Here is a 10,677-nt window from a genome sequence, read left to right as displayed (position 1 = left end):
GTGTTGTTAGTTTCTTAACTGTTCTGAGTTTATTAACATTACAACAGTTGCTGTAGCCTGTAGCAGACACGTGTGGTGTAATAAGAGATAATAATATTTTAAGTGCACATGTCAATTAAGTAATTGAGGTGCAGTGAGTGAGAGAGTGAGGCAGAGAGGAGGCGCTCAGTGTGACGGCGGGCTCCACGCGCACCAACTGGCCGCACATGAAGTTTCCAGCCACACTGCGGCCACCGTGGGACCTTTAGGAGGATTTCATATTCACCACCCAGACTCTCTATCTCCCGACTGAGATGTTGCGATGTTCCGCGCAGCCTTACGAAACGTGGACTTGTTTTGGCTGATTTTGTTTTACTTTGTTTTTCTACCGGAGAGCGGCTGTAGATCAGCCGATGTGGACAGCTGTCATGAGGTGAAGACAGCCTACATGATGCGCCAAATAGGCCCGGTGGAGCTGGTGCCAGACAGGCCAGGAACAGGTCAGTCAGCCCCCTCTGGAAATGTCACTGCAGAGACTCTATATAGGAGGCAGGAAAATTATAAGTGAGCATGCCTGAGAGGAGCGAATGACAGGATGGTATGAGAGATTAAATAAAGGCCTGAGCATGCAACAGAATAGTCTTCCCCACTGAACTCAGCTAGAGCCTGTAGGAGACTTGAAAAGGAGCATGAAATACACAGAGCTGGAATATAACCGTACACTAAGTATATTTAGTGAAGTAGAATATCATTTTCTACGACTTTCAATTGTCTATTTTTAACTTTGTACTTTTAACCCGCTACATTTCCAGGCAAATAATGCACTTCTTCACTTCACTTCTACTTAATATTTACACTACTCAAAATTAGTTAGGGATTTTGGGATATGGGTACATATACTGCATGCATGTGCATGGATATGTCAAAAGTCAAATGAAATGTGGTGCATTATTTTTGGAGACCAAAGATATTCACAAAACACAAAATAAAAACTCAGACATGTCAGAGAATAAATAATCAAGTGAAACACTGACATATCCCTATATCCTTCACTTATCCTTCATTTTGAGTAGTATGAATAAAAACACATGATTAAAATGCATTGTGAGAAAATTAAACTACCAAGCCGTGTAAAAGGGTGTCAAAATTAGCTCCAGCTCTGATAGACCAGCCCCAAAACATCCAAATGTTGCTTGCATACTAATAATACATCAGTAATAATAATAAATATGTTTGATGCATGCAGTGGTTAATATACATCATATAAATGTATCATAATATAAAACACTGATAAGGCTTTTCTTCTATAAAATGACTGCTTTTACTTTTGATGCTTTATCATTTAGCTCGTTATAATTATCATTATTATCATTATATAAAGTACCTTTTTAATTGAAGAACCTGTTAAGAAGTATTTCTTCCAAATATTCCTTACTACTAACCACTGTACAATAAAGTAACATTAAGATCTCTAAAGATAAATTAAAAAAAAAAAAAAATCAGTGTTAACTTGCTCACACACTTTGAGATTCGCTTCATACAGTCGGGCAGAACTTGACAACCTTCCTGTGTTGTAAATATGTAAAAATCTAATTTAACATCTCTCCTGCTATGAGATTGTTAGTACTTAAAACACTGCTTTATCTCGTAGCCCCTCGCAGGATTTAAACCCGTAGCTTTAGAAGTGCAGGACCAAATTCCAAATGTAATGAATCATCACTGTGCGGCCAAGACTACCCAGAGAGAGAAGCTATTTTTGTTGAAAACTATCATAAATAGTCTGGAGCACTTATAAAGAGCTCTTGAAAGCATAGTTAGGCTATAAGTGGTGGTGTTAAAGATGCTGTTTTCTAAATGTAAATGTGAGATTTTGCCTGGCTCACGCAGCTCCGCTCGCACAATATTACAGTGGGCGGCCAGGAATAAATTGCTGCATGGGACATTGTCATTTTGAATTTTTTAATGTAACTGCACCCAAAAACAAACCACAAAAAGGTTGATCCCTTTGAGTCAATTTGTTTGCAGGAATTTTACATTTCCCAGGGTGGTGGAGAAAAGTGGTGGATGATAGATCTCAAGTTAACAAGCTTTATCTTCTTGTAATCCTGACATATCATAAACTGTCTCCTTGTCATATGTATGCAGTTCATGAAAATGCATAAGACTCAGATGTTAATTGTCGAGCTATAATCAGCAGACACAAGGAAATCTATGCCTATCTAATCTATATCAGTAGATAACACTCTTACAGATAAAGCAGATATTTTTCAGTCTCCTTTGGGGACTAATTGTTTGCCTGTTGTTTAGACTGTATGTAGTCATAGCCGTAAGCCAAACTAGACATTAGACACTGCAGTTTTCCCACAATCCTCCCGTTGCTGCAGGAACAAATAGTGTGCAATGAGCTTGTGATTGTTAACAGCTCGTTTAATCAGACGAGACGAGTGAATGAAGTAAAAAATGTAGGTGTGTCTCTGTGCTGTCGGATAGACGTGACCTGTTGATGTGAACAGCTGGTATCAGTTGACAGCTTCAGATAATGAAGGCAGGAAATTATAAGTGAGCATGCATGAGAGGAGTGAATGACAGGATGGTATGAGAGATCAAATAAAGACCCAAGCATGCAAAAGAATAGTCTGACTGAACTTAAAGCTTCATTTAACAATATATGGTGGTGACCTTTGCATTTTCAGACTGACATGTCTGCTAATTATAGATGTTTACCACAGTCTTTTGATGTGGTGTAGCCATGGATGAAAAAGCTTGAGAAAAATGTCATTTTAAAGGTCCAGTACGTAGGATTTAAGGGGCTCCATTGACAGAAATTGAACATAATATTCGTATTTTCTTTTTCATTAGTGTATAATCACCTGACACTAAGAATTGTTATGTTTTTGTTACCTTAGAATGAGACTTTTACATGTACAGAGTCAGCCATGTTCCACTGCCATGTTTCTACAGTAGCCCAGAATGAACAATTAAACTCTGACTCTGGAGAGACTCTTTCAGGTTTCTAGCAGCCACCATAGAGAAGGCTGAGTTGAGGGGTTATCAGTTAGGAGCTATTGCCCCAGATAACACAACTCTCAGGATCACAGGGACACAAAAACCTCTCCACCACATTAAGGTGGCATTCCTCTGAGCTCCTGACCCAAGCGAAGGAGTTAAGTATCTTGGGGTCTTTTTCACAAGTGACGGGAAAATGGAGTGTCAGATGGAAAGGGTTTGGTTAGCAGTAATCTGGGCGTTTGCCATTGTTGTAAAGAGGGAGCTGAGATGGAAGGCGAAGCTTTCGATTTACCAGTCAATCTACATTCAAGCCCCCACCTATGGTCACCACCTTTGGGATAATGATAAATAATGAGAGTATGGATACAGGTAGCTGAAATGAATGTCCTCTGTAGGGTGGAAGGGCTCAGCCTTAGTGATAGAGAGAGGAGCTTGGACATCCGGAGGGAGTTTAGAGTAGACCTGCTGCTGCTGTGCATTAAAAGAAGCCAGCTAAGGTGGTTTGGGCATCTTATTAGGATGCCCCCTGGGTGCCTCCCTTTGGAGGTTTTCTGGGCACCAACTGGGAGGAGATCCCAGGACAGTCACAGAACTTACTGGTGGGATTACATATCTCATCTGGCCTGGGATGCCTCGGGATCCCCCAGGCTGAGCTGGTAAGCGTTGCTGGGAAGAGGGACGTCTGGAATACCTTTATTAGCATCCTGCCACCACAACCCAACCCAGGACAAGTGGAAGAAAGTTAATGTAATTTACATTATACAAACTGAAGAAAATAAGGCAGTTGCTTTTGAAAATGTTGTCAAAATGCTCCTAAACTACCCACTGAAATAAGCTAATGAATAGTTAAGCTTGAGGTTTTCAATATTTTCCCTTCATAAAGAAATTCCTAACACAGCGTTCACTCGTTAGAGATTTTCTGGAGCATTCAGACTGGAACAGAGACAAGGATTACAGTCTACCCCCATATATTGTACAACCAACTGTTATCATGTGAAATCCAAGACATATATCATGTGATAACAAAGGAATCATCTCTATGGTAACTGAGCAAACTCCATCTGTCGATGAAGGCCATGTGATGCAGCTGAAAGGTCTGGAATATGTCCAGTACGTGGACCTTGTGCTAAGATTCTCATCAAACTAGTTTAATAAATTATTTGAAAAGTGAACAGAAGCTTCACAGGTTTTCTGAATCACGCTGACTGATTTAGAACTGGAATGGTTGTTTCCAGACTTCCAGTCTCTTTACAAACACTGTAGTCTCAGTCCGTCTCCCGAACAACCTGCTGTCCCACTTACAAATGAGGAATGCAACGTAGGGTTTCCAATAAATAGTAACTATCTCAGTAATGTATACCTATATGCTAATATGAATAGCTGAAAGTTTTGACTCAGGTCTGCTGTGTCTGTGTGTGTGTGGATCCATTCCTCTCATCTCTCTCTCCCTTGATCTCAGTCTGCTACTTGACAGCTTGGCTTACAGCATTCGACCAAAGTCAGACTGCTGCACACACACACACACACACACACACACACACACACACACACACACACACACACACACACACACACACACACACACACAGACACACACACACACACACACACACACACAGACACACATACATACTCACACACACACAAATCCACACAGAGTTTGGTATTAGTGATGAAGTGTCGCCCACTGTGCATGTCATCATGTCAGGTCCCAACTGGCTCATTGTAAATTTATTTTTGTGCGGCCCCAGTTTTAAATCTATTCAAAATGCTTCAGCTGCTACTTCTAATAAATCAAAGCCAGCAATTAAGTTTAGCGTCAGCAGTGTTTCCCGCAGAATGACCCTGTACCTTAGGCCGGTGGTGGTAGTGGGCGGTTTGGTTATATCAGAGCTGAGCCACCAGCTCAAAGCATTGGTATTTGATGATTTGAGAATAAGACTCTAAAACAACTTTTTCAGAATCACTTTAAAAGTCTTTTTTAAAATTGCATTTTAAAGACAATGAAAACAAAATGCAAAAATAAGCAAATGAATAGTTACAGATTAAAAAGATGCATTTAAAAGACGATTACAACAAGAGCAATCAAAAAATAGCCTTTATTCTAAAAAAATATTAAACATTTATCAGATACAGTTTGTCATTGCTTCTTTAAATCATGAGAAACTTGCAGAGTATGCCTCAAACTTTTTATCTAAGGTCAGAGTAAAGCTGCAGACTTCGTAAAATAATCCCTTTCTTTTGCTGTTCTGACTAAAAATATCAGTGAATCTTCGGTGAATATGTCGAAGCCTGAAGCTTTTTCTTCTGCCTCTGTCTTTTAGATGAGTCTCTCCGAGTGTGTGTCCACCCTGGGCCCAGCTGCTGCACCGCTAAGATGGAGGACAGCTACATGGCGGCTGTCCGCAGCGAGACGCAGCAGAAGATGCGATCCTACAGCTTTGAACTCAAGTACCTGATCGCTGGAAACACCAAGGCCTACCAAGGTGAGGGGGAGAGAAACAGAGTAACAAAGGGGTGTAGACTAGATAATAGAATATGTACATTCATCTATTTCATGCATTATTGAAGAAAAATTCATATTGAAAAAATGTTTCCTGATATTTGAGCAAATCTGAAAATGATCTGTTGTGGCATCAAAGTGTGGAGGGAAAACAATGTGCATGATTATACTGCATTCAACTGCCTTCTTGTATATTTAACAAGTCCTAATCTCTAATTATAGTCAAGTCAGTTTTATTTATGTAGCCCTATCACCCAAGGCTCTGGGAAATGCAATGGTAATTTTTCAAATGTTTGACCATTAACAATCTAGATTGATAAATAGTTCAAATAATCACTAGTTGCAGTCCTTATTTAAACAGTAATGTTCCTTTTTAGCTATGCTGCATTCATACGTTTCCTTATGAATTTATTACAGTTAGCAAGCACTAATAATGGCTGTAGGTGATTGAAGAACGTAAATCAAAGTGACATTAATACCAGTGGTAATTCTGGTGTTTTAACGGTTCTGTCAAGTGCCTGTAGCCCCCCGTCATTCTCACTTTGTGTGTTCATCATGAAATAGCTAGTTTGTGTCAGGGTGGTGGTGTGAGGCCAGTTTATTTTGTGAGGCGCCACAGTGGCTAGCCAAACAAACAACTGATGTTCGATTGAGTCTTTGAGAGAGCGAACTCTCAGAGGGAGCAGCGGAAAACTTTGTTACAACTCTCCGCTCTCTTTCTCTGTCTGTCTGTCTCTGTCGCTGCGATAATCAGGTTTTGTTCTTGACCAATGAGAGCGCGAGGGATGGAGAATGTTTACATTCAGTACGTATCCGCAGCAAAGTGTTGTTGCCGTGGGCAACAGCCGGTCTCTAACGGGCTGCTCTGAATAGGAGGAAGAATACTCTGCTTGTCCACTTGTCTCTCAACGCTATTCACCAGTCTGTGTGAGCATGTGTGTGTGTGTGTGTGGTAGAAAGAGCTTATGTGTGTGTGTTTGCGTGCATGAATGTGTGTGCAGAGATTATGAGAGGGGTAGAGTTGATGAAACCCAGCAGACAGACATGGCAAACATGTACCTCTCTGTTTTCTTCTTCTCATGCCTCTCTGTCTCCCACTCTCTTCTCTCCCGCTACATCTGAATGCACCCAGGCTCGGTTTCAGCTGCTATTTATGCCCAGTGGAAGGCTAAACCATCCATGGGTAAAATGAATGCAAAACACCAATACACCAGGGCTGAATGAGGAGAACACTGCAGCAAGTGATAGGAGATGAGTTAGAGTTTGATGCATTCACTTGCAAGTTAGCAGGATGGATTTATTTAAAGAGTCACTTCACTCAAATCACAAAAAAATATTTTTTCATTAACTCCAGGAAATATAAACCGCTGGAGATCGTTTTATGTGCTTAAGTTTTGTGATAGATTTCATTCTCGGAAAATAACCTAGCAACCTCATTACAGTGGAGGTAAGTGGGGTTTGCATTGTGCTGAAAACACGCAGAAAAGAAAACGTTCTTTTGGCACAGCAAGGTGACTATAATGTCACGTAAAAGCATTTGGATTATGGTTTTGACCTCACAGGGTGTTTATCAGGGAGGAAATCATAAAAACATCAATTACACCTGGTACCGACATGTTTATGTATTCCACTCATGTATTTATAGATGATTATGGGCATTCTGGCAGTCATTTTTCTAATTGGAAGATAAATTGGTAGCTTCTCAGCAACAGTGTGCTGGATTCATTGTCGACAGTTTTTAGAGGAACTGCAAAAGAGAAGTTCCATGTATCACACAATTACAACAGACAAAATAAAAGCTACCTGCACAGCTAAATGATTCTAGTTTCTTTTCTTTCAAACTCTTTCTTTTTCTTTTCTACCTACATGGATTTCATGGTTGTGGAAAGTAAAAGTCAGATTAAATAGTAAACATACAAAGAGACAACAGCCCATTAATTATCTAGGATCAGGAACAATTATACTCTAAACAGGTCTCCATCATATATATCAAATGTGGGTTTCTTTAAGTAGTAAGTTATTTGTCCATACAGTACAGTTGCTGTAGTTTTTCTAACCAGATTGCATGAGAAGGGGGGAATAATAATCCTAGTTTGTGTTTTGGGTGAACCAATCCTTTAATGAATGAAATTAATTTTGCACGACAGCAGTGGTCAACAGCTGAGCTGAGTCTCAGCGGATCCCCTCTCCAAAGCTCAGTGATTAAAACCCACTAGAGAAACTGAGACATGCCCAGAGCGCTTGTAGTCAGGCTCTATTTACACCCTGTGGATTACTTTAGTGTGTGTGTGTATGTGTGTGTGTGTGTGCGCATATGCGTCTGCATGCTTGCGTGTGTTTCTCCTGGCACTGTAAGACCCTTGTGCCCTCTCCACCGTGGCGCAGCTGTCATCCAATCACAGAGGGTAAAGAGCTAATCACATGACCCCGGAGTAGACTGTGCCGTGTCACTCGATGCCGTCTGTATTTGTGTTGCTATTGCCAGGACGTGGGTATGCAAACACATAAAAGTGAGACGTTATCACTCAGTACTGTAGTGAGTCATGCCTCTGCTGCTCCACCGCCTCGTCCCCCGACCACCATCAATGTCACCTCATTAGATTTCATCTGTTTGTGTGAAAATGAGTATGAATGTACAGAACTGAACAGTGTCGCTGTTGTGAAAACTCTCCTGGAGAGTGATAATGATCTCTTTATTTAATCGATTTGCGAGTTATTAAATACATTCACACTTGGAGAGTAAGGCTGCGATAGTGAAATACAAAGCTGATGAAACACACACACACACACACACACACACACACACACAAACTTGCGCTCTGACGGGTTGAATGACTGAGTGAAAGTCACAGTTGAATAGATTTCCTTCTCTCTTTTCATCCAGTTTGTGTCTGTGTGTGTCTCTCTGTGTGTGTCAGGATGCCATCAGATTGACATCACCCTTTTTACTTGGCAAGTTTCAAACATAGACACACACACACACACACACACACACACACTGTCACACACAGCCTCTGTTAAGGCTGCTGTCCACTTTATTAGACCGTGTCGGACGTAGGAAACACAGTGGATCCTGAGATTGGGCCTCTCATTATCACCTGACTATAGATAACAGGGCAGTGAGAACGAGCTCAGGGATGAATTAAGTTGTGTGCTATTTTGGCTCGTATGCAGCAGGATAAAGTCAGTCCAAGGTTAGTGAGACAGACACTGTGTAACAAGGGAAACTGATATATGCACAAATATGGAAATGACACATCTTACATGTGGGAATGACACACGTGTCAGTCATGCCCTCAATGCTAATTAGAACACTTTTGTATTTGCAGCAGTGAACTTTTGGTTTTAGGATGGTTTAGCTGGTCGTGAGGGGTTGAAAGTTTTTTTATTTTGCATTTTTGTTTTTGTATTGTATTACTGATTTATTATACTTTGTAACTACTTTCTAACATTGAAAAACTTCAATATTTGTCCAACTAAGAGGTTGTGAACAGAAACAGTTAAAAAGTTGAAGAGTCAGATATTCTATGTGTGATGATTGTGTTAAACTATAAATGAAACAGTGACTGCATTCCTTGATGGGTCTTACAAAAAGACTGTTGTTGCTCATAATGTTTTTATTTGGCCACACAAGCGGCCTGGCTCGAAAGATGGTAATGTTGGTCAGTCAGCTGGTCCATCCAATAATTTGGTCCAGACAGAAATTTTGTAATCCAATTTGTGAATGCACTGATATTAAATTTGACACGGACATTAATGGCTCCAAGAAGATGAATCCCATGACTTTGGTGATCACTTGACTTTTTGCCTTCGCCAAGGGCATTATGTTTTCGCTCATGTCTGTTTGTTGGTTGGTTTGTTAGCAGGACTACACAAATACTACTGAGTGGATTTCCATGAAACTTGGATGGAGGATGGGTCTAAGCCCAGAATAGACCCCATTAAGTTTTGGTGCGGATTCAGATAAAGGGATGGATCCAGGACTTTTTTCTCAGTGTCTTTAACATTGCGAGATAGGTTGTTTTGGCTGGTATCTATGAATGAGTACAATTTGATGCAGATTCTAGATCTGATGAGCTCAAATTATGGATGAGTTATGGGTGGTTTCGAAAAATTTAGAGTGATACAGGGCTGTGGAGTTTGATATTGGATTAGGCTTGATTGAATCAAAGGGGACTGTTGGGCCTTGCGCTCTACTGAGTGCCGTTCTAGTTATCTAGGGCAATCAAAAGGTCAAATTCACTTTGTCAACTCTACCTTCAGTTGATTTGAATTGCACATTACCCAAAAAGATTTTGGCAGCACCAGCTGTAGCAGTGTCAATATAACAAGACTGAGGATAGTTATTAAATAATTAATTAACTAATAATTAATTAAACTAGTTATTAAAGTGAAAATCATACTAGCCAAGCAAACTAATACACAAACTTGGTACACAAACTATTTCCATTGCTGCAAGATGACAGTTGACTGACAAGTAATTAGCTAACTTTGCCAACAGTTGATAATGTTGTTAATATTCCTGTCAGTTACAGTCGTGTCTAATTATCATTAATTTTTGTCACTAGAGCACATGCTACAATAAAATCCATGTTTGTCTCTCTTCTCTTTCATCCCAGAGACCTTCGAGTCGCTTGTGTCCTTCACATCCAACCTGACTGGCACTCTATTCGACAGCGCCTACTCTGCTCTGGCGTCCGACTGTCGCCCCCTTGTGTTTCATCTGTTCAGCAGCATCAAACGGCACCTTTCTGGGGACTCTAATTCCTCATTGGACCACGCTGTGCGTCGGTTCTACAATGATCTTTTCCCGTTGGTCTACCGCCGCCTCCTCAACCCTGGGATTGGCCACACGTTGCCCCAGACCCATACGCCCCCCTCTGCTTATCGTGACGACTGCCTGCGGCTGACGCGGCAGGATGTCAGCCCGTTCGGACCCCATCCTCGCCTCCTGGTGAGCAGCTTGTCCCGTGCACTCGGGGCGGGCCGAGCACTGAGCCGACTGCTGAGACTGGCTGGAGAGGTTGTGAATGCGACCGAGAAGGCAACGTTATCCAGAGAGTGTGGACGTGGCTTAGTGAGGATGCAGTACTGTTCCCACTGCAGAGGGCTGACACTGATACGGCCCTGTACCGGACTGTGTGTCAATATTATGAGAGGATGTCTGGTAAGTGCTTGACTATTTG

At 41.2% G+C, this 10,677-nt stretch overlaps 1 pseudogene; it reads left to right on the top strand.

Moving 5' to 3' along the window:
• The first annotated feature begins 301 nt into the window (after nucleotides 1-301).
• LOC141004298 (glypican-5-like) overlaps nucleotides 302-10,677 on the top strand; it is a 53,091-nt pseudogene continuing 42,715 nt past the window's right edge.

This window comes from Pagrus major, chromosome 11 (assembly GCF_040436345.1).
Source record: "Pagrus major chromosome 11, Pma_NU_1.0".
Taxonomy (NCBI): domain Eukaryota; kingdom Metazoa; phylum Chordata; class Actinopteri; order Spariformes; family Sparidae; genus Pagrus; species Pagrus major.
The sequence above is the reverse complement of the archived record's forward strand: the minus strand, read 5'-3'. Positions and strand labels throughout refer to the sequence as shown.